Raw genomic sequence first — 21,230 nt, forward strand, 5'->3', positions numbered from 1 at the left:
TTCTGATTGTATATGCGGAGCACAATGTTTCACTCAATGTTTTGCATCTAGATCTAAGAGATAAAAAAGCCTTATAATTCGTTAAGTTTTGCGTTTGTTTGAATTTCTTGTGCGCTATTTTTTCAATCGAATTAGTTTTTTCAGTTCCAGGTTAAACCATCTAAGATACGTGTATGAGAACACTTTTTTATAAGGAACATACTTTTTAATCTTAAATTTAATGTGATAGTAAAAGTGATCGCTAAATGTCTCAATGTCGTCATTTTGTAGTTCTGTTGCCCAATTAACTTCTCCTGAATACTCATGAATCGCTTGTAAATTTGCTTTATCAAAGTCTAATACGAAAAATGAATTAAGAACATGAAGACGTTGTCCCGGAAGACTAATAGAAATGGAAATGTTCAGAGGAGGATGAAAAGCATCACAGAGATCTAAGTGATCAATTGCGACCTGAGTAGATAGTTCTTAAATATCCGAAAATACAAAATCTAAAATTCTTCCAAGACTGTTTGATATTTTATTAGATTGTTTTAGGTTTTACAAACCGTGAACGGTTACAATAGTTTCGGCTCCCTTCAGTGTCGGGTTACTGAGTGTGGGTCCTGATTCCATTGAGACACCCAATTTGTCATTTAAACAAGAGATCTCAGGCAGATTATAGTGACCTAATAGTAAGAGTTTGGCATGTGGAAATCTGATAGCGATGTCATTGATTTCGGTACAGTGTCTTAGGTAAGTTTCATGCGACGAAGCGGGAGGAATATAAGTAGAGCTAAATATGTAATCAGTATGAAAAACTTGACTCTAACAAAAATTTGTTCAACACTGTTTTCTAAGGAAGGTATAAGATTACAACGCAGTTCGTTACTTACGGATATTAGTACAGCTCCAACCATTTCAAGACTGCTGGTACTAGAAGTACTATCTGCCCGAAAGACGTGGTAATTTTTAAGGCCAAGTTCAGCGTCGTTTATGCCAGGATGTAACCAACTTTCCGTGAATACAATCACGTCCAACCGAGTAGATGAGACTGAGATAGCGTTTACTAGTTCCTGATGTTTCGTTCTTAGCTCTCTCACAATTTGGTAGTAAATGGAAATACTAGTAGACGTAGAAGTTTATAAATCTGGTGAGATTTTCCTTACTTTCTTTAATCTGGTAAGTTTTTAGTAGGTATAACACTAATAATTTTTGAAACTCCATTGAAAAAACGTACAGTTTTATCGACTTGTCCTTTATTTCGAAGGTATTGTAATTCTGATTTCAACATTTTGAATTGTTTCCTCTGCATTACAGTCTGATCAGCGTGGAATCTGTACGGTCTGTCGTATTTGGATTTGTTGCGCAGTAATTTTGAGGCTGATCCAGCGTCAGAGAAAACGACTTTGACTGACCGATGTTACTCGTGAAGTTTTTTGCCCACTCTGTGGGCTTTGCTAAAAATTTCGGTTAATTTGGTCCTATCATCCGCAATTCCCATATCGTCTGTACTTGAATTAGATTTAGGTATTCGAAAAAAAATTAAGTTTTTCGCTCTGGACTGACGATGCAGGAATTTAGATACAACTTCGTTTGTTTCAGCGGGTGAGTTGACATTTTCTATATCCGATAACGTTCACAGCATTATATCGAGTCTTAATAAGATCCACAGACTCTTCTGTGGCCTTCTGACGACCAGATATTGTGCCTAATTTTTTTAGATAGATTCTGGATGGTAGTGTTGAAATCTTCTTTATTTTTAGCTAGCTCTTGTTTTACAGCCAAAAGATATTTTTCTAATAATTCAGACATAATTTCCTTGAGTGATTCGTTTGAAAACGCAGTGTTAGTAGAAGTGGATCTGAAAGCTATTGAGCAACACTTAGAAACTATCCCTTCCGACGAAATCTTGTATCTGGAGGCACAACCATGCTGAAGAAGAGTACCACCGCCGGTACATTCAATACGCAGCACAAATAATTTTCTTTATAATTAACAGTCAATTTCGTGTCCAATTTACAATGCCGATAGATATGTCTAGATATAAAAAGACCTCACTCAATCGCAGCACAAAATAAGAAAAAATTCTGAACGATATTAAGTCACAGATGTCGTCACACTGCAAAGCCGAAAATCACTGTATTCATCTTTTGAACGCCATTTTAAATTTTAACGAAATAGTTCAATTTTCAAACCAAAAAGACGCTTTTTTGATATAGTTAAAGCTTTTACTAGAAAGTTTATTTTTAAACATAAAGATCGCTTTTCTGAAATGAAGATTAGATATTGCATCTAAAGACTGATGTTACCCCAGTTGTTGGACGGTCGTGTAGTAACCGGCTAATCAAGATGTAGTGGCTCGTTTGGTCTTTGGGGATCCCCAGATGCCGGAAAAAACCTATCAGTACCAAACCAGACGATGGTGGGGGGTGATAAGGCGCTATTTAGGTGGACTATCTCAATCTGGAGAACAAGCCACTGAACAGATGATGGCTTGAGGAATGGCGGAGAAAGAGGAAGGTTGGTTCTCTTCCACTTGGGTGGTAAAATAGTTTTGGATGGCGGCAAGGCGGCCTCTATAGGGATAGGAGAGAGAGGAGTGAGCGAAGAAGAAAAAGCTTACCGGCCCCCGAGGATGAAAAAGAGTAGGGTGAGCGGAGCTGCTGAAACTTATCGGCCCCCGAGGAAGAGAGAGAGGTGGACAGGGCTGAAGATAGCTTACCGGCCTCGAAGAATGCAGAATAGGAGTGAGAGAGAAGGAGTAGAGTGAAGGAAATTAAAAGAAAAACTACTGGAATTAATTTAATGTTAGCTTTACTCAACGCTCAATCAAAAAGGGGACGAGTACCGTGACTTCTGAAGGGTGACTAAGCCGGTCGATCGTTGGAGCGAGAGTGCACTGACACCGCCGAGTGCACTGTATTTTAAGGAGAGCCCGCTGGCCCGTGATTGGAGCGGGACTCTCGCGCGATCGCATCGTAGGTAGAGGGGCATAGTGGCCCCTTCTACCTTCCCCACTCTTGAGGTCTCTCGGCGCGTCGTTCGAATTTTCTAGCGTCTTATGTAACGTGGTAAAATTGCTAAATTTGAAAAGCATATATTCAAGAAAATAAAAATACATCCTTTGGCTGGATACAATTGAGACAAAATTAATAGCGAATTCCTACTTGAATTATAGAATTAAGATCATAGTTAAAAGAAAAACTAAAATATCCAAAGATATTCAAAAACGTACAACAAAGAATATATATTAAAACTCTAAAGTTTAAGTAGTGTCAGAAAATAAGTCTAAAGTTAATAAAAGAAATATATGGAAACATATTTAAAATTCGAGGCTCATGTATTTTAAAAAGCTAAAATAACACACGGCCGAGTAAGCCGAAAATATTATTTGAAACCTAAGTCCTTATACTAATTTTCCTATTCAGAACTACTGGTTTTATTTAAGTTTTATTATTAATTATTCATGCAGTGAAAATATCCAAGTTGGCCGTCACTGGCCATTTTCCTTGAAAAGGAAAGAAAAGAGAGTTCTAGAACGAAGGGGAGAGGTAGTGCGAGACATGCGCTTTGCAATGGCTCTTAACTTATAGTACTGGTGAACTAAATCAAAACATCCATTTTTAACAAAAAAAATTCATGACAAAGCTTTAATTTTTCACTAAATAAAGTATAAATTTCGTACTAAAAATGGAATGGTTCAACATGACAAATTTTTAATAAAACAGGTTACTTTTCGAATCAAAGATATTTATTCTTAGTTAATCCTAAATCAATTAAGTTATATGTCCCAGTAATCGTGGCGGTCCTAGAAATCGTAAAACATACTTTTTAATACTTTTAATAGAATTTTAAAAGAAAAATATAGGTTTTTCACGATATCTAGAAAAATTAGTATTAAGTATGTTAGATAATAGCTAAATTGTGCATTTATTATTGCAATTTTCATTTTCTATTGTACATTTATTGACATAATTATAAAATTCTAAAAATATAAAAATTATAAAAAATCTAAAATCTGCTTTCGCTCAGCTGGAACTTGAACCACAGAACTTTGGATTGCCGATCGGGTGCTTTCTCATTAAGCTACTAGAGAGATCCGGGAGAAAAATATTTTTTCAGAAATACACGCATTGTTATGCCAGGTGTTAAAAGTGCAAATTATTTCAAGGAATCTTTATTATCATCAGAGAATAACAAAATTTTTATAGTCTTTACAGAATAAGTTGAGTTTAAAATTAAAAATATGTTTTAATTAAATTTTGTTTGAAAAAAGACTTTCTCCTTTCTTTTCACTGGGAATCGAAACACAGAACTTCCGATTGCGGGCCGGGTCACAGTGAGGCAAATTAGAAAATTAAGGTTCAAAATGATCCAGAGTCTACAATCTTCATCCGATTTCATCTTTTTTCAAATTAAGGCTAATTAAATTCTGAAGAGGCCTGTCGAGAGCGAATTTGCTAAAAAGGCTCTGTTTGTTTGTTATTCAAGCTAAAAAATGCAAAAAAAACATAATTTTTCATATTTAAGCTGCCTGTTCTGTAGCATTCATTGATTTTGCGTTAAAAATGTGAAAAACTGATAGATTCAGAACAGATAAACAAATTATAATAACTGACAGAAAGTTCATGCAATCTCTTCAATTGTTATAAACAAATTTATTTTAAAAATCGATTATTGCTGTACATTGAAGCTTGGAAGTTCTTTTCTTCAAGCCCCCCCCCCTTCCCCCGAAATTGAGTGAAATATATATTTCATTAAAATCAAACACTACAGTATCATTATTTTATTGTTATAAGCAAATTTCATAAACAAGTTTAATAAATAAGCGCCTCTATATATAAAATAAATTTTTTCAGCGCAATCATTAGGTTTCCCTTCAAAAATAAACATTGCATGACAGAAATAGACAATCAAAAGATTTATTATTGTTATAAAGAATACTGATTAATAAATGCATTAAACGGCCATTCTTTGCTGGAAAAAATCAATTTTTTGCATTATTATTGATTATATCCCTAAGTTAATATTCCGATAGAGGAAACTGACTTTTGACAATATTTTTCATTTTTTGAAGAATTCTGCTCAACAAATGCATTTAATAGATGCTTTCAAATAGGAAAAACCTCTTTTTGATGAAATCTTGATTATATCATAAAAAATGAAACAGATTTATTCTGTACGAAAAAATTATTTTAGGAATTGATTGATCATAATTGTTTATAACAATGGGAAATGTTGTTGGATATCAGTATATTTCTTAGGAGTTTCATTTTTTATGATATAATCAACATTTCAACGAAAAAGAAATTTTGTCTATTTGAAAACGTCTATTAAATGCATTCGTTGATCACAATTTTTAATAAAAATTAAACATATTGAAAAACGTCAGTTTCCTTTATCAGAATATTAATTTAGGGATAAAATAAACAATTATGAAAAAAAAAGGATTTTTTCTATCAAAGAATGAACGTTTAATGCATTTTTTAATCAGTATTCTTTATAACAATGGTAAATATTTTTATTGTTAATTTCTGTCTTGGATTTTTTATTTTTCAAGGCAAACCTAATGGTTGCGCAGAAAAAATTAATTTTATATATACAGAGGCACTTATTTATTAAACTTCTGTATGGAATTTGTTTATAACAATTAAAAAAATGATACTCAAGTGTTATTTTAACGAAACATTAATTTCACTTGATTTCGCGGGGAAAAACGTGACGAAAATAACTTCCAGGCTTCAATATACAGCACTAGTGCATTTCATTCATTAATTTGTTTATAACAATTGAACAGAATGCACGAACTTCATCTAGGTTATTAGGATTTGTTCATCTATTGTAAATCTATGAGCTTTTTACCTTTTTGAGGTGAAATCAATGAATGCTACAGAACAGGCAGCTCAAAGATGAAAAATTATGGTTTTTTAGTATTTTGCAACTTGAATAACAAACAGACAGAGCCTTTTTAGAAAAATCGCCCTCGCCAGACCTTTCGAGAATTTAATTAGCTTTAATTTGAAAGAAAAAATATAAAATTGAATGGAGTTATTATTCCAGGTGTTGAAAATACAATTTTTAAAACGAATCTATGTTATTATCATAGAATAACAGAATATCTTAACATCTTTACAGACTGGATGGAGCTAAGTATTAAACAAATTTTTAATTACATTTTTTCTGAAAAAAAATCTCCTTTCGCTGCGCTGGAAATTGAACTGCAGAACTTCCGACTTTTGTTTGGTTTCTTTTCCATTAAGCTACTAGAGAGATCGATACAAAGGAGAAAATCTTTTTCCGAAAAAATTTAGTTTCAAAAAATTTTAATTAAATTTACCACCAATGTTTTATTTTGGTTTATTTGTAATAAAAATGTCAGCTTCTCTTTACACCTTGATCCGATCATTTAAACAATTTTACTTAAAATTTTCACAATTTAGAGGTATGGTATATTTTACAAGATCGTTTTTGGGTATTGAGGACTTACTTATCTGAAAATAAATTATCCACAATGCTTTTGTTTTTGATAAGATTGTTTTTATTTTTCTATTAAGAATTTTATACAGATCAGGTTCACCGAAGGCACATCTGGTAGTGGTATAATTACTTAACATTGGTTATTTTCTCAATCATTTCAGTGACTTTTCCACAATTATATTACTATTAGGTTTTGTTTCACTTCCAAAATTTTTCGGCCAATAATATATCAGCTTTATGTGAAGCAATTTAATGGTAATGATTCTTAAAATGTCCATCAAATACATTTTTTAAATATAAACCAAATGTTTTAACAATAAATTAGTATTGTTAGGTGAATAGTAATACTTTCAATTGCACTTTTTGGTGTTTATTTTTAATAATAATATTTTAGAATTTTTGAACTATATTAAAAAAATTCCAATGAAATTTTATTATGATTAGTGCGCAAACCCACGAAACAGAAAATCAATCATGCAGCTCTTTTAGTGATTCAAAAATAAAAATAATTTGTAACTAACAGCGTATAAGGATTTTAAGAAATACTGAATATAAATCCACTGTAGTTTATTTCCTGCATTATATTTTTCTGATTACCGATCTGGCCCTGATCGGTTTAATATCTTAGGGGCCAGATTGGGATACTTCAATGGCCCAGACGCGAGCCAGACCGTTCAAGTATTGCAACGCCACCTAGTCCCAGTTTAAAAAAATTGCCTTGCTGTAAAATGAATGAACTGTTTTGAAGGCGTTCGAAGAAGCTTATTGGGCTCAATATAAATAACAGCATATTATTTATTTGGAATAAATAACAATCAAAACTGGTTAACAAAATTTCACATTATACATAACAACCAATAAAAGTTAAATGATAAATGTACTATAAAAACAATTTTGTAATAAACTAATTGTAATATCTCATCAAGTAGTTGAGAATTCCGTATGGAAAAAATTCTCGTGAAAAGCAAAGAGTTATTTTTGGACGAAAATAAAAATGATAAATTTCAAAAATGGCTCTCAACGGAAAATTGGTAGGGACCAGGTGGGGTGCCAATCGGGCGACTGGCTTCGGTCTGAGCCATAGCAAAAATTCTACACGGGTTACTAAAGGAATATAAAAATATATTTAACGTTGATTTCAAAAATTTATATTTAAAAATTATGACAGAAAAAAATTATATATGCCATATACAATAAAATAAAATAAATAAAAATTTATATTACATCATATCAAGCTAATAAGTTACTTTCCTAAAACCAAATTCAAAAAATCTTCAGTGATATTAATAGTACGTAATTATGAAAAGGTCATCTGAAATGCTAGATTTAGCTTCCTGTAAAAAATGGCGTTACCTGGGTTCTGGGTCTAATGGTCTAGCCGTACATACAAATGCGTTTCCTCCAGGAAGTCGACGTATACAGTGCCCTGTAAAGAAGGTATATTTTTGTCAAATCTATGGAGCTATACTTAGATTTAAGTAACAAATTATAGGCCCTCTCTAAGACCCCCTATTACCCTTCAAAAGACCATAACAAAATATGCCCCTCCTTCCTCTTACTGAACCAGGGTGGCCACTATCAAAGAAAAAAAATTTTCTCCCGGTTCACAGTGGTGCAAAAAAAACGTCCGTGGACAAATTTAGTTTCATAGGACCATTATTATCCGATTTCAACTTTCTTTTTAAATAAAATCTAACTACAATTTTCATAATACTGTCACCACTGATTTTTAAATTATTGTTTATTTAATAACAAAAATTAAAATTTTGAGTTTTAAAGGATACCAGTTTTTTAAAAATTCTTTGATTATATCAAAACTACCTAAAAAACTAAGAAAAAAATATCCAGACAATATTTGTAATTGAAATGTAAATTTAAAAAAGTGTAATAAATATGTTATAAACAAATAAAGGATTAAAAACATTTTCGTGGGGATTGGCGGCGATTCCTCACTTGATTCGCACTACATTTGAACAATTTATGGACAAAAAAGTTTTTTAGTAAAATTAATGAAAGTTAATAAATATTTTGTTATTTTAAAAGCATTTTTTATAAACAAATATACATATCAGGTATTTTTGATGGAACAATACAGGTTTTTTTATGGAATCGATCATATATTACTCGGGAATGAAACTTTAGTATCATGTTTGGACATCAAATAAAATTTAATGATTGTTTTAACTACCTTAATTAACAAATGCACTACTTGGCTATTTTTGGAGGTACAAGGTTGTTTTTCGATAAAATTCAATGATAATAAATAAATTCCAAATTTTTAAGAACAATTTTACAACAGTATACAATTAATTATTGCAAAAAAAATTGTTTAAACAAATTCGTATCATTTTACGTAATTATAAATAAAATGCCGCTTCTTTCACGGGCTTAGCATCCAGTTATTTAGCAAAAAATTTTTGCTGTTAATCGATAACATTTGATAATTTTTTGACCAACCTGAAATAAAAAATGCATTATTTGGTTATTTCTTAGAATTTAAGCTTGTTCTTTTGTGTAATCAACTGTAATAACACACTTTTTACAGTTTTTTTATAGTTCGATAACGATCCACTATTTTCATTTTTATTAACAATAAATTAAACAAATTTGTCTTAGAATTAATTTCATTTCATAATAACATACCCACCTGTGAAATATTTTTTAAAATATTATATTTTATACCGTGTATATAAATTAATAATTTATTTTTTAATGAAATCTTACTTTACGATTTTTAAAGTAAATTGTAATTTATTTTATAAGGCGATTCGGAATCAGTTTAAAATTTTAGAATGTTCAGATTTTAACATTAAAAATTAAACTACTGCAATTGGCAAATCATATTAGTTAAACTAATGTAAACGCCCCATTGAAACTTTAAAAACTATTTTTAATTTTCAAATAACTTAAAAATAATGTACCATATTTAGAATTAAAGGCTTCTATTAAATTTTTAACATAACTTCATTCTAAAATATTATATTTTGAAACCATGCAATTTGAAATTTTTCAATTATGAAAAAGAACAGTCACTTAATTTTCAGAAAGATCTGACTGTTTGTTTAAAATCAGTAAATATAAATTAAATATTGAAAGCTGAGCTTTGAAATTTACGTTTGTAATTTTTATTTTTGACCATATTTAATTTGTGAGTCAAATTAAAAAATTTTTATTTAAATATAGCACTTGAACACCTATCGGCTATAGAAGAATAAAAAAAATTCCCGAAAAAATTGAAAATGATTTCTTATTTTTGTCAACTAAATTTAAGAGAATGTTTGAAAATAATAACGATTTACAAAATTTTAAAAAATGAATAAAAATTCCAGTTGAAACTGGAATTTATCCAAAATAATAGTAATTCCGACTTCGAAACAATAATTTTCAAAATTTAATAAATTTTAAAATAGTACTGGAAATTTTCCCAACGAATTCTGATTCTGAGTTGAAGCAGGAAGTTTTTAAATGTTAACCAATTATGAGTTTAAACTGGTATTTATCCAAATAAATTATGATTTGACTTGGAACAGGGAATTTTAAGATTTAAATAAATTCGGAGGTGGTACAGGAAATTTTTTTGAAGATTGAATTTTAATTCTAAGTTCAATCTGCAATTTCAATTTAATCAATTTTCAAAAAGTAATACAATATTGCATCTGAATAAGTAATTTTTAATTGTCAAACGATTTTGAGTTAAATTGGGAATTTATCCAGGAAAATAACAATTCTGAATTGAAAATTGAATTAAAAATCTATATCTATATTTTTGCAAAAAAAATAAATTATGAATTTAAACAGGTAATTTTATAAAAAATTACTATTCTTAGTTGAAATAAAGAATTTTCTTAAAAAAGTAAAATTCTAGATTTGATCAGGAAATTTTTATTGTGTAACCAACTCTAAGGTGGAATTGGAATTTATCCAGGAGAACAAGAATTCTCAATGGGAAAATGAATTTTTTTGTTGCAACGAGGTATTTTTAATAAAAATTTGAAATATGTATCGGAACAGGGAATTTTACGAAAAAAATGTAATTCTTAAAAGTGGTAGAAATAGAGAATTTTGTAAAAGAATTAAAATTCTGGATTTGAACAGAGAATTTTTCGAAAAGAATTAAAATTTCGAATTTAAACAGGGAATTTTCTATTTTACCCCATTCTGAACTGGAACTATAATTTATAGTTGCTTAAAATGGTATAATTTTGAACATTTTTAAATTCATTGATTGATTCTGAAATTTAGAGCCTTAAAAATAATAACGTAGATTTATATTTTTCATTTTAAATGTTTTAATTTTCAATTCAGTTTTTATTAATTTACATGGAATAATTTTCAGATTTAGTGTATAATTTTACATATACCATTTAACGCGACAAGTTTTTGCGAACTGGGAAAAAAACCAGGAAATGGCCAGAAATTTTTAAAAAAAATAAAATGGCCACCCTGAATTTGCAAACAAACCGGATCTCTCTTTAAGAAAATTGTTCAATTTCTAACTAAATATTCAAACTTATCAATAAAAAAATAATTTTCAGGAGAAAGTTTTAGCGAATTTGCGAAAGTTACGCACATAAAATTTTTAACAAATAAAAGCGTATCAAATCGCACGGTCCCTATGATAAAAAAAAGGATTCATGTTTCAGAAGGAGTTGAAGAAACTGATCAACAAGTTTCTTGTGATCAATCATATTTTCTTAACAAAAAGATTATAATTCTTTAATTACTTTAATATTTCGTTAAGATAATTATTATGAAATTTTAATTTTTATAAATAATCACATAAATAAATATACTTACGTCTGGCCATCTCGATAGTGTAGAAGCATAGTGGTTCCATTCCTACTATGTAGTGAGTACATTCATGTCTCAACAGACCCCCCGGCTTATACTCGTATTTAATGCAATTTGCTGTAAATTAATTTTATGATCTTTAATAATCATTATGCATTCACGCAAAATGTTTTGAGAAATTAAAACTAAACAGTAAAATAATTTTATCATAAATAAATCATTCGTTTGAAAATAGCCTCTAAAAAACCCAATTTTTTGTCAGTTGCCGATTACCGAAGATTTTTCCAATCATAAAAATTATAAAATCAAGACACAATGTGTGAATGAAACGCTTCTAAATTCGGCCTTTTTTTATTTCAAAACTTTCCGCAAAACTGTTATAGCTTTGTAATAATGAAATTTTCGACATTGATAAAAAAGTAATGCTTCTGCAAATTTTTAATTTGATTCTAAATTAAATTTATAATCTTTTTTAGCAATTTTATTCATTAAGTTATGAGTATTCAAATTTCCGCATTTTTACGAATGCTTGACAAGTTTCCTAAACCGGGACGAGCACCTCGGCAACGGAATTTGAATATTTTCTTTTTTCGATAATTTTGGGCTTTTTTGGACACCGATTCCGATTTTGGGGCTATTTTATTTTTCTCAAAAAGCGGCTTTTCGATATAGCACGAATCCTGATTTTCGGGCTCTCTTATATTTATCAAAGAACCAAACAACCCCCATAAACAAAATACAACCCCTAGAATAAAATATTCTCTGCAATTTAAAGTCATCTTATCAGAATTTCGGGGTTTATTTGGGCTCTCCACAACTGCAAAAATTAAGTTTGAAAAAACTCCTATCTTTTTGCAACTGTTCTTAAAATAAAATATGCACTGAAACTAAATGTAAAGATATCCAAATCTAGGGGTTTTTGGGTTCTTCTTTGGCACAAATTCCGATTTTTGTCCTTTCTTATTTTTCTCAAAAAGACAGACTTTTTAGCGAAAGCGTTGACCGCCAGCACCACCACTACACAAAATTGTAAAAAATTTAAAAATCAACAGCTCCAGAGTTTTGGAATTTTTTTTCGTATCTCAAAAATTAAAAAATTAATTTTGAAAGAAACACTCCTATCTCCAAAAAACTACCCTTAAAATAAAATAGGCGCTTTATCTAAAAGTAAACATATCTAAATTTTGTGCTTTTTTGGTCTCTTCTTGGGCATCAGTACTTATTTTCGGACTGATTTATTTTTCTCAAAAAAACAGAATTTTGGGTTGGAGGTGCTGCCCGTTAGCACCTCCGCTGCAGAAAATAAGTAAAATTAAACAAATTAATAGCGTCAGAATTTCTGGTTTTTTCAGGATCTCAAAAACCACAAAAGTTAGGCTTAAAAAAGCAGCCCCTATATTTTGAAAAATAAATTTAAAAAATGCACCTAATATAAATTAAAACATTTCCAAATTTTTTTATTTTGTGGGTTATTCTTTTTCAACCATCCCGATTTTCCGGCTCTCTTATTTTTCTAAAAAAAAACTGACTTTTTGGTGGAGGTGCTGTTCGCCAGAACCTCCACTATATAATAGTTTGAGAATTGAAAGAATAAACAGCGTATAACCAATATAAACCGTTCTCAGATAAATTGACTTTATTCAAGTTGAAAAATAAATTTAAAATTTCTTTTATCGTAAATGTAAAGAAATTATCACAAAAAATTGCGAGTAATTTTTTGGACTACCCTAGGTTTCCAGCTATCTCCATATTAAAATCAAATCTCAAACTTTTAGCATATTTATTGCGAAAAATATATTACATCTTATATTATGGAATGTATCTGAAAGTCCCGAAAAATTAGGAAAAATATTAAAATTATTTATTTATTCATTTCTTGTTTCAGAACAATGACACACATTGTATATTATACATAAAATATATTCTGAAACTCACCTTCAGCTCTTTCCATGGTATAATATATAATGGGGCTATTGCTTGTACCACTGTAGAGAAGGTAGAGAAAGACCAAAATTAAAAATCGATTTAACATTCACTTAACTAATTTATATATTTTTTTATATGTTTCTCGTTCATTTTGTTCTTAATATTAATTTTAAATAACTTATATTCAATGTAGCAGTTGTCTCTCAAAAAATGAAACAAGGAATCTGCACTATCATAGGAGATGGTAACAATACATCAGTAAAAATCTCTGTTGCCGACCGTGAATATGCAAAATCAATACTATCGATCTAAGTTCACTCCTCAAATCACAAAATATTCTCTTCAGACTAGCTGGGGCTATAAATTAATTTTTTAAATTAAAATATTTTTTTCTAAGAAAAGATCTTCTCCTTTCGCTTCACTGGGAAACGAACCCAGGTCTTCCGTTTCCCAGCCGAGTGCCGGTTAGTGGTTAGAGAACCCGATCAGCAATCGGAGGACCTTAGTTCAATTCCCAGCGGAGAAAAAGTAGAAGATATTTTTTTTGAAAAAATATTTTAATTTTTAAAATTAGTTCATAGCTTCGTTTAGTCTGAAAAGAATTTTTTGTACCGGTTAGTGGTCAGAGCACCCGACCAGCAATCGAAAGACCTTAGTTCAATTCCGAGCGGAGCGAACGGAGTAGATCTTTTTTTCAGAACAAAAAATTTTAATTTATAAAATTAATTCACAGCTTCATTTAGCCTGAAAATAATTGTTTGTGCCGGTTATTGGTCAAAGCACTTTACCAGCAACCGTAAAGACCTTAGTTCAATTCCCAGCTGAGCGAAATGAGAAGATATTTTTTTTTAGAAAAAATATTTTAATTTATAAAATTAATTTATAGCTTTATCTATTCCAAAAAGACGTTTACAATTTAATGTTATTTGAAGGATTAACTTAGATCGATAGTGTTTATTTTCCAAATTCACTATCGGTGAAAGACATCTCTACTGATCGATTGTTGCCATTTTCTGATAGTACAGATTCCTTGTTAAATAGATGTATCTAAAATGTAATACTTTTGGTGAAGAGAGCATTTATTTCTGAAAAAAGTTTCCGCTCGATTTTTTTATTAGCTTAGTAGGTAAAGCACTCTAATTGCAATCGTAAAACCTGGGCTTGATTTCCAGCGGATTAGTATAACATCATAGGAAGGTTTGCTTCACAAATTTAGATAACCAACAGCTTTTTTCCGTAAAATAAAATTCCGAGAATTCTGTTTGCATGACAAATTCATGAAAAATCCAGTACTAGTTATTTTAAAAGGATTTTTCTAAATCTTATTTTTGATACAATATTAAAAAAATTATTTATATAAAACTCATTAACTCTTCCTCTCTCTCTCTCTCTCTGTACTTGTCTCCTATCTTTTTATTTAATTGCCTAAACTCTTAATATATTTTAAACCCTTTTTCTGACCAACTTCCTTTTTATAAAAGTTTTGAAGCGTAATAAAATAATAAGGTACTTCTTTTTCAAAAAAGAGCCCATGAATAAAATTATTTGCAACCTTTCTTATGACCAATGTACAAATAAAATTCCAGCCTAAAGTCTTTAATTTTTATTTTCTACAAAAAAGTCACTTTATCAAGTTTTTTTCATTCCACAATTCAACAATTTAATTTAATATATGCAGAAAAACATATACTGTTTTTATAGAACTTTCAACGAAAAATTGTCTCTGATACTCTGGGAAGAAAATTTTTTCATTTTTTTCAATTGTCAAATGAATTTTCGGTCACTATCCAAAGATAATTTTCAAAATCTATAAAATTTAAGCCTCAAAATTCTCTAATACGTGGCTCAAACTTGGTTAAGTTTTTTTAATCAAACTCGTTTTCCTCCAATATAGCAACTCAACATATCAGGAGTATGTTTTTTTTTAACTGAAAACTTCACTTTTTATCGTGATTCGCAACCAAGCTATTCCAATTTCAGGTTTCTGTCACTATGAAATTATAAACTTTTAATTTTATTTCTCGGAAACCATAATATTTTTTTATCATACTTTTTGGCGTCAATTTAGAAACACTTTAGCTCATAATTTGGATTTTTTAAAATCTTTAAATGGTAATCTCAATATTACAGAAAGTCATTTTATTCTCCTGAAAAATTCCGATTTTGTTGGTTATCTAATTATGCATTGCAACACTTCATATGAATTTAATATTAGGTCTACAAATTGATTATTTTATTTCATTAATTTATTTGATAGTTTTATTTGATAATTAAAATTAATCTCTTTAATAATTTTATTCAATAAACAAAATTATTTTAGTTTACTAATTTAAATATTTTTTCTCCTCCTAAAGTGGTTTAAAAGGGCGAACCGTAATCTTTAATACAAAATATAATAGATGGCGGTCTTGCGGTCTCCACCTAAATATCAGTGGTTAATAAAATGGCGTCCGACAAGAATCATTTGAGACACTGCTTTCTTTTTGCATTCCTATTGGAAACACATCATTTTCAAGTGTCTAAAATCACTTTTTAAGCACTTTATTTTTCACCGGCCATTTTCATAATGCTCAAAAAAAAATTTTGGTCCTTACAGCTAATTTTTTACATTCTCATCATTTATGATGGAGAACGTATTAGAATTGTCCGAAATTTGACATCACACATTTTTAACAGATCCCCACGTTTCGAGACCCCTGAATCCGAAAATCAGGTTTTTCGATGGAGTCTGTCTGTCTGTCTGTCCGTCCGTCCCTCCGTAAACACGATAACTCTCGAAAAAATGAACAAATCAAATTCATCTTTGGCACACTTTTTTTAGGTCCTCAAAGAAAGGACGAGTTCATAAACCAGCCATTTTTGATAAAAAATTCAAAAAGTGAGCGTCTTTTGAAAATTTTCAAGACCACTTTTTTCTGAATTTGAAAATTCTATGTACGGATATTTATAGTATTAAAAAGAAAAAACAATTTACCATCATGACTTTTTTCGATTAAAAGCAAATTCTTAGAATTATAGCGTTTTCAAAATTTTTTTAATCAACCGAAAATCAAAATTTGAAGCCGAAAAACATACGATATGAAAAAAAGTCATGGAAAGAAAAACATTTCTTTTTGAAAGTTCTACAAGATTATCATAACCAATTTTTGGATTTTCTTTAAAAATCGAAAATTGACATTTTGATTGCACAAAAAATAATGGAAAATAAAAAATTCCATTTTGTGGACAAACTATGTAGGATACAAAAAAAGATGAACTTACAAAAATGGTTATCCCAAAAAGGATCTACAACTTCGTTAAGAATCACTTCTTGATAGGACGCGTACTTTTTGTTTTATTCGTGAAAAATAACGTTGAAAAAAAATAAAATGAAAAAAATGTGTGGAAAAGCGACGAAAGTTACGAAAAAAAAATCCAACAAAACCTGTTTACAAATGTCTGTCGGAAAACGAGCGCGCAGCGCGAATATCACGATGAGAATATGTACATCAAAGCCTACAGAGCTTTTAGAAACTTAATCTTTGACTATACTTAATTAAGTAGACAATTCAGAATATGAAGACGCATATAAATACTGCCGTCTAAAAAATATCTTTTTGATAAAGTTTTTTTCAAGCATTCCAAATGCAAAGAATAGATATCCGAGCGCGAAGCGCGAGGTGTAATTATGTTCGAGTTCGAAGCGCGAGATTCAACCGTCGCGCGCCTTAGGCGCACTCAAACTTGCATGCCGCGCGCGCAGCGCGCGACGAGACTGTGCGCGCGACGCAGGCAGATTTTCTATTTTAATTAAAATTCAAATAAAATGTATTATCTTAAATGTTCCTTGTCTGACGCCATTTGATTTAGTATTGCTTTTTGAGGTTAGGTCCGCAGGGCCGCCAGTAATCTTATTACCTTGGTTCTGGTTCTACTGGTTTAGCAATGCATACAAATCCGCGTCCTCTGGGATTTTGACCTATGCAGTGCCCTATGAAAAAGATATATTTTTAATAAATCTATAATGAAATAAATGTTCAAGTTTAAAACGGAGTTAAAGAAGAAAATGAAAAATAATTGTCTAGTGACCAATCAGATTTTTTCAATAAAAATTTTCAGTTTTTTCATCTATGTGATTTTTTTTTCTAAAAATATTATGGAATTACGATATTTAAAAATAATGATAGAAATAAATTTACTTACGCCTGGCCATCTGGATAGTATAGAAGGAAAGTGGTTCCATATCTTCTACGTTAAAAGTACATTTATGTCGCAACACACCCCCTGGCGTGTACTCGTATTTAATGCAATTTGCTGTAAATAAATTTCGTGATATTTATATAATATATAATATAATAATATGATATAATAATAATGATGAAAAATTAAAAATAATACTAATAAATAATAATGAATAATAATAATATATAGGGGAGACTGGTCCTAAGTCAGCACAATGAGAGTTTTTGTCGAAAAAACAGGCCAAAAAGAGTTTAATAACACTTTAATTTCTTTCTTTAGGTATCACGACGCTTTATCTACATTTCTATGTCATTCGAAGTAGTTTGGGGTGATTTTTGCGGTCGAAATGCAGCCCAAAATGAAGACGTAAATTTTTTCTGTTTCTCAAAATGATAGTCCTAAGTCGGCACCCCTTGGTTCTGAGTCGGCACATGATTTTTTCCACTCAAATATAAAAAATTGGCAGTCTATGTAAGTTCAATTATTTGCTTATCTCGCGCTTCAAGCTCAATTGTTCATTTATATCGCGCTTCACGCTCGATTAAGTATGTAACTCACGCTACGCGCTAGGTCTTTATTTTCTTACAAATTCCTGTGCAAAACTTTTAAAAATAAGACTCTTAACGTCCACCACTGTAATTTTGAGATTGTGAATTCTCTTTTGTTAAAGATCTTAGATCGAGAGTTTCGGCAAACCTACGGCGCGCAACTGATGGCTCTCGCACTCCGCGCTCGGTCTTTGCATTTCTCTTACATTCGTGCACAGACCTTTTAAAATAAAAGGTCAAAGGATCGACAACTGTAATTTTGTGATTGTGAACTCTCTTTTGTTACAGCTCTTTCGGCTTTAACGAATACACTCTCATAACGTATCTCGTGCTTCGCACTTGATTCTGTACAAAATGTCAAATTTTCTACATTATACACAATACTTTTATGTTAAATATAATACATTTTTTATATCACTCTGTCTGGGATTGCTTATTCAGATATTGCAAAATAAAGAAAGAATTGTATTTATCATGGATATTTTTTTAAGACCATTAGGCTTTCGGGTGCATCGAGTCGGTACGAGAATTTCGATTTGGCTACACCAAAATTTTTTATTTAAAAACAAAATAAACAATATTTTTATCCTAAGTTTTCAGATGTGCCTTTTTTGTCAGATCGGGAAATTTACTAAAGAAGCGCCTCAGCCAGTTTAATTAATATCTATCAAACTTTTCTAGTAGGTTAAAGTAAGAATAAAATTGTCATAATGTTTTAAACAAATTAATGAACAAAAGCCTTCTTTTTGATTCGCGAAGATAAGTTTGTTTGAAATTCATAGGCTCCTTTCTTTTAGAATTGACCAAGAATATCTTGCCAATGACTCTTGGCTATCATTTTTTTACATTAACTACAACTGGTCATTGTTTAAACAATATTCATAAAGAAATTCATGTTTTTAGCATTATTTCATAAATCCATTTTTCTTGAAAAATAAACTAAAAATGTATTTCCAATGAATTTTTGCTATGGTACTTTGCTAACGAATAAGAATAGTTAATTATTTAAACAATTTTGATAAACAAATGTACATTACGGTCACTTTTGCAGGAATAGGCTTATTTTTTGTAGAGAAAGTTAGAAATGTCTCGCCCATGACTCCTTGTTGTCTTGTTTGTCCCACTTATAAGAACTGCTCATTGTTTAAACAATATTTATGTAGAAATGCACAGTTTCACCATTTTTCCTTGAAAAGTATTAATTTTCTTTGCGGAATGAAGAATAAATGTCTCACCAATTATTCCTTCTTGTCAAATTTTTCTAATTAGGAAAAAGTGTTGACTGTTTTAACCATATTTATAAATAAATTTAGAGTTTGATAATTTTTCCATGATACATTTTTTGCGGACTGAGCAGCAAACACGAAAGTCCTCTCATGTATTGACAAGATATGTATTGTTCAATCCACAAAAAAAATAATACTTTTCACAGAAAAATGGTCAAACTGTGCATTTCTAAACAAATATTTTTTAAATAATAAATAGTTTGCAAAAGTGGCAGGAAGGTACATTCGTTAATAAAAATTATTTAAATAATTAACTTTTCTTATCCGTTGGCATAATAATATAGCAAGGAATTATTGTAAATATATATTTAGTTTTTTTCAGAAAGAAAATAGAGCCTCTGATTGGGAAAATGGTCGATATGTGCATTTAGTTATAGAAAATTGTTTAAAAAAAATTATATTTTTTTCCGTTTTAACAAAATAAACCCCAAGAGTCACTATCGATAAAGGAACATTATAAGATTTCATCTAATTTTAGGTAATTTAAACGGATTTGATCATATTTTAGTGTATTTCAAGAAATTTATTTACAAGAACTAAGTGATTTACAGGGTTTCAAAGATATTAAAATATTTAAAAATATTTTTTAATATTTTCAATCTATTTCAGAAATTTAAAAAGATAAATTCAAGGCCTAAAAACATTTTGAGGTATTTGAGAACGTTTCGAAGGATTTTTAATATTTTAGGATATTTCTAAGAAATTTTCCGGAGATTTACAAAATCGAAAAAAATTTTCAAGAAGTTAAATGATTAAGAGTAATAACAAAAAAACTATGCGGTATTGAAACATTTTCTATAATTCCGGAAGAAACTCTCAAGGAATTTTTTAAGAATTTTCCATGATTTTAGGATATTTGACCAGATTTCCGGGAATTTCACGAGGTTTTTAAGGACTTTTTTAGATCTCAACGAATTATAAATATGTGAAATTATATTATAATATTTCAATAATCAACATTTTCTTAATACTAGCTTCTGATTTTTCTGATATGTAGATTTAAAAATGGCACATTATCGCGCCATTTAAATAAACTTATATATTTTTAACGTTTAATATTTTAATAACTTTTTAAATTTATTATATACAGTCCTAAATAAGTTTATATATTTTTACAAAGCAATTAGTTGTTTTTCACTGTTGATTGTGAATTATCATAACAAGTCAAATTATTAATTATTATCTTATCTGTAGTAAATAAATTTTCGCTAATGAAATTTGTAAAATTTCACTAATAATCAGTTTAGTTTATAAAACCTTGATTCTTTGCATAAGAAAAAAAGCCATACAATTAAAATAAGCTTCTTGAGTAGAAGTGAATAATTATTGTTGAAAAAAAAAAAATAATAAGATAAAGCACATTTTTTCTTTAAATTTAAAAATTTTCCACAAAGGGATAAAATTTCACTTGGAAAATTGCATTTTTCACATAAAAAGCGAATTTTTTTAAAGAATTATAATTCGGATTTAAAAGAAAAGTATTTTAAAAAATCTTTGTTCTAAATCAAAATAGTGAAAATTTGAAATTTCTCCTTTCCAAATTTTAGATTTAAAAAGTACTTCAAGTAGTTTTTAGAGTAGAAGAAGTACTTTTAGAAGATATATTTCTAAATTATAGTATGAATTATATTTTATTTTTCGTTGCAAATTCATCTTTTCCAGTTAAAAATTCAAATACTTGATTAAAAGTCAAACTTTTTTGTTAAAAATTAATATTTTTGGTTGAAAATTCATAATTCAAATTCCAAATTAATCTCTAATTAAAAATGTAACTGCTTTGTTTAAAGCCAATTTTTCGATTGAAGATTTATTTACTTCAGTAGAAAATTGAACTATTTTGCTGAAAATCTGTTTATTTTTAACGCAAATTTAGAAAAAAATTCTAATCAATTTTAGGTTGAGGATTTGTTTTAAAATTGATACCTTTCATTTCGAAGCTGAACTATTTGTTTAAAAATGTATGCACTTTGTAGAAAATTCATTAAAAAACTTACATTTAAAT

The sequence above is a fragment of the Belonocnema kinseyi genome, chromosome 10 (genome assembly GCF_010883055.1).
Source record: "Belonocnema kinseyi isolate 2016_QV_RU_SX_M_011 chromosome 10, B_treatae_v1, whole genome shotgun sequence".
NCBI lineage: Eukaryota > Metazoa > Arthropoda > Insecta > Hymenoptera > Cynipidae > Belonocnema > Belonocnema kinseyi.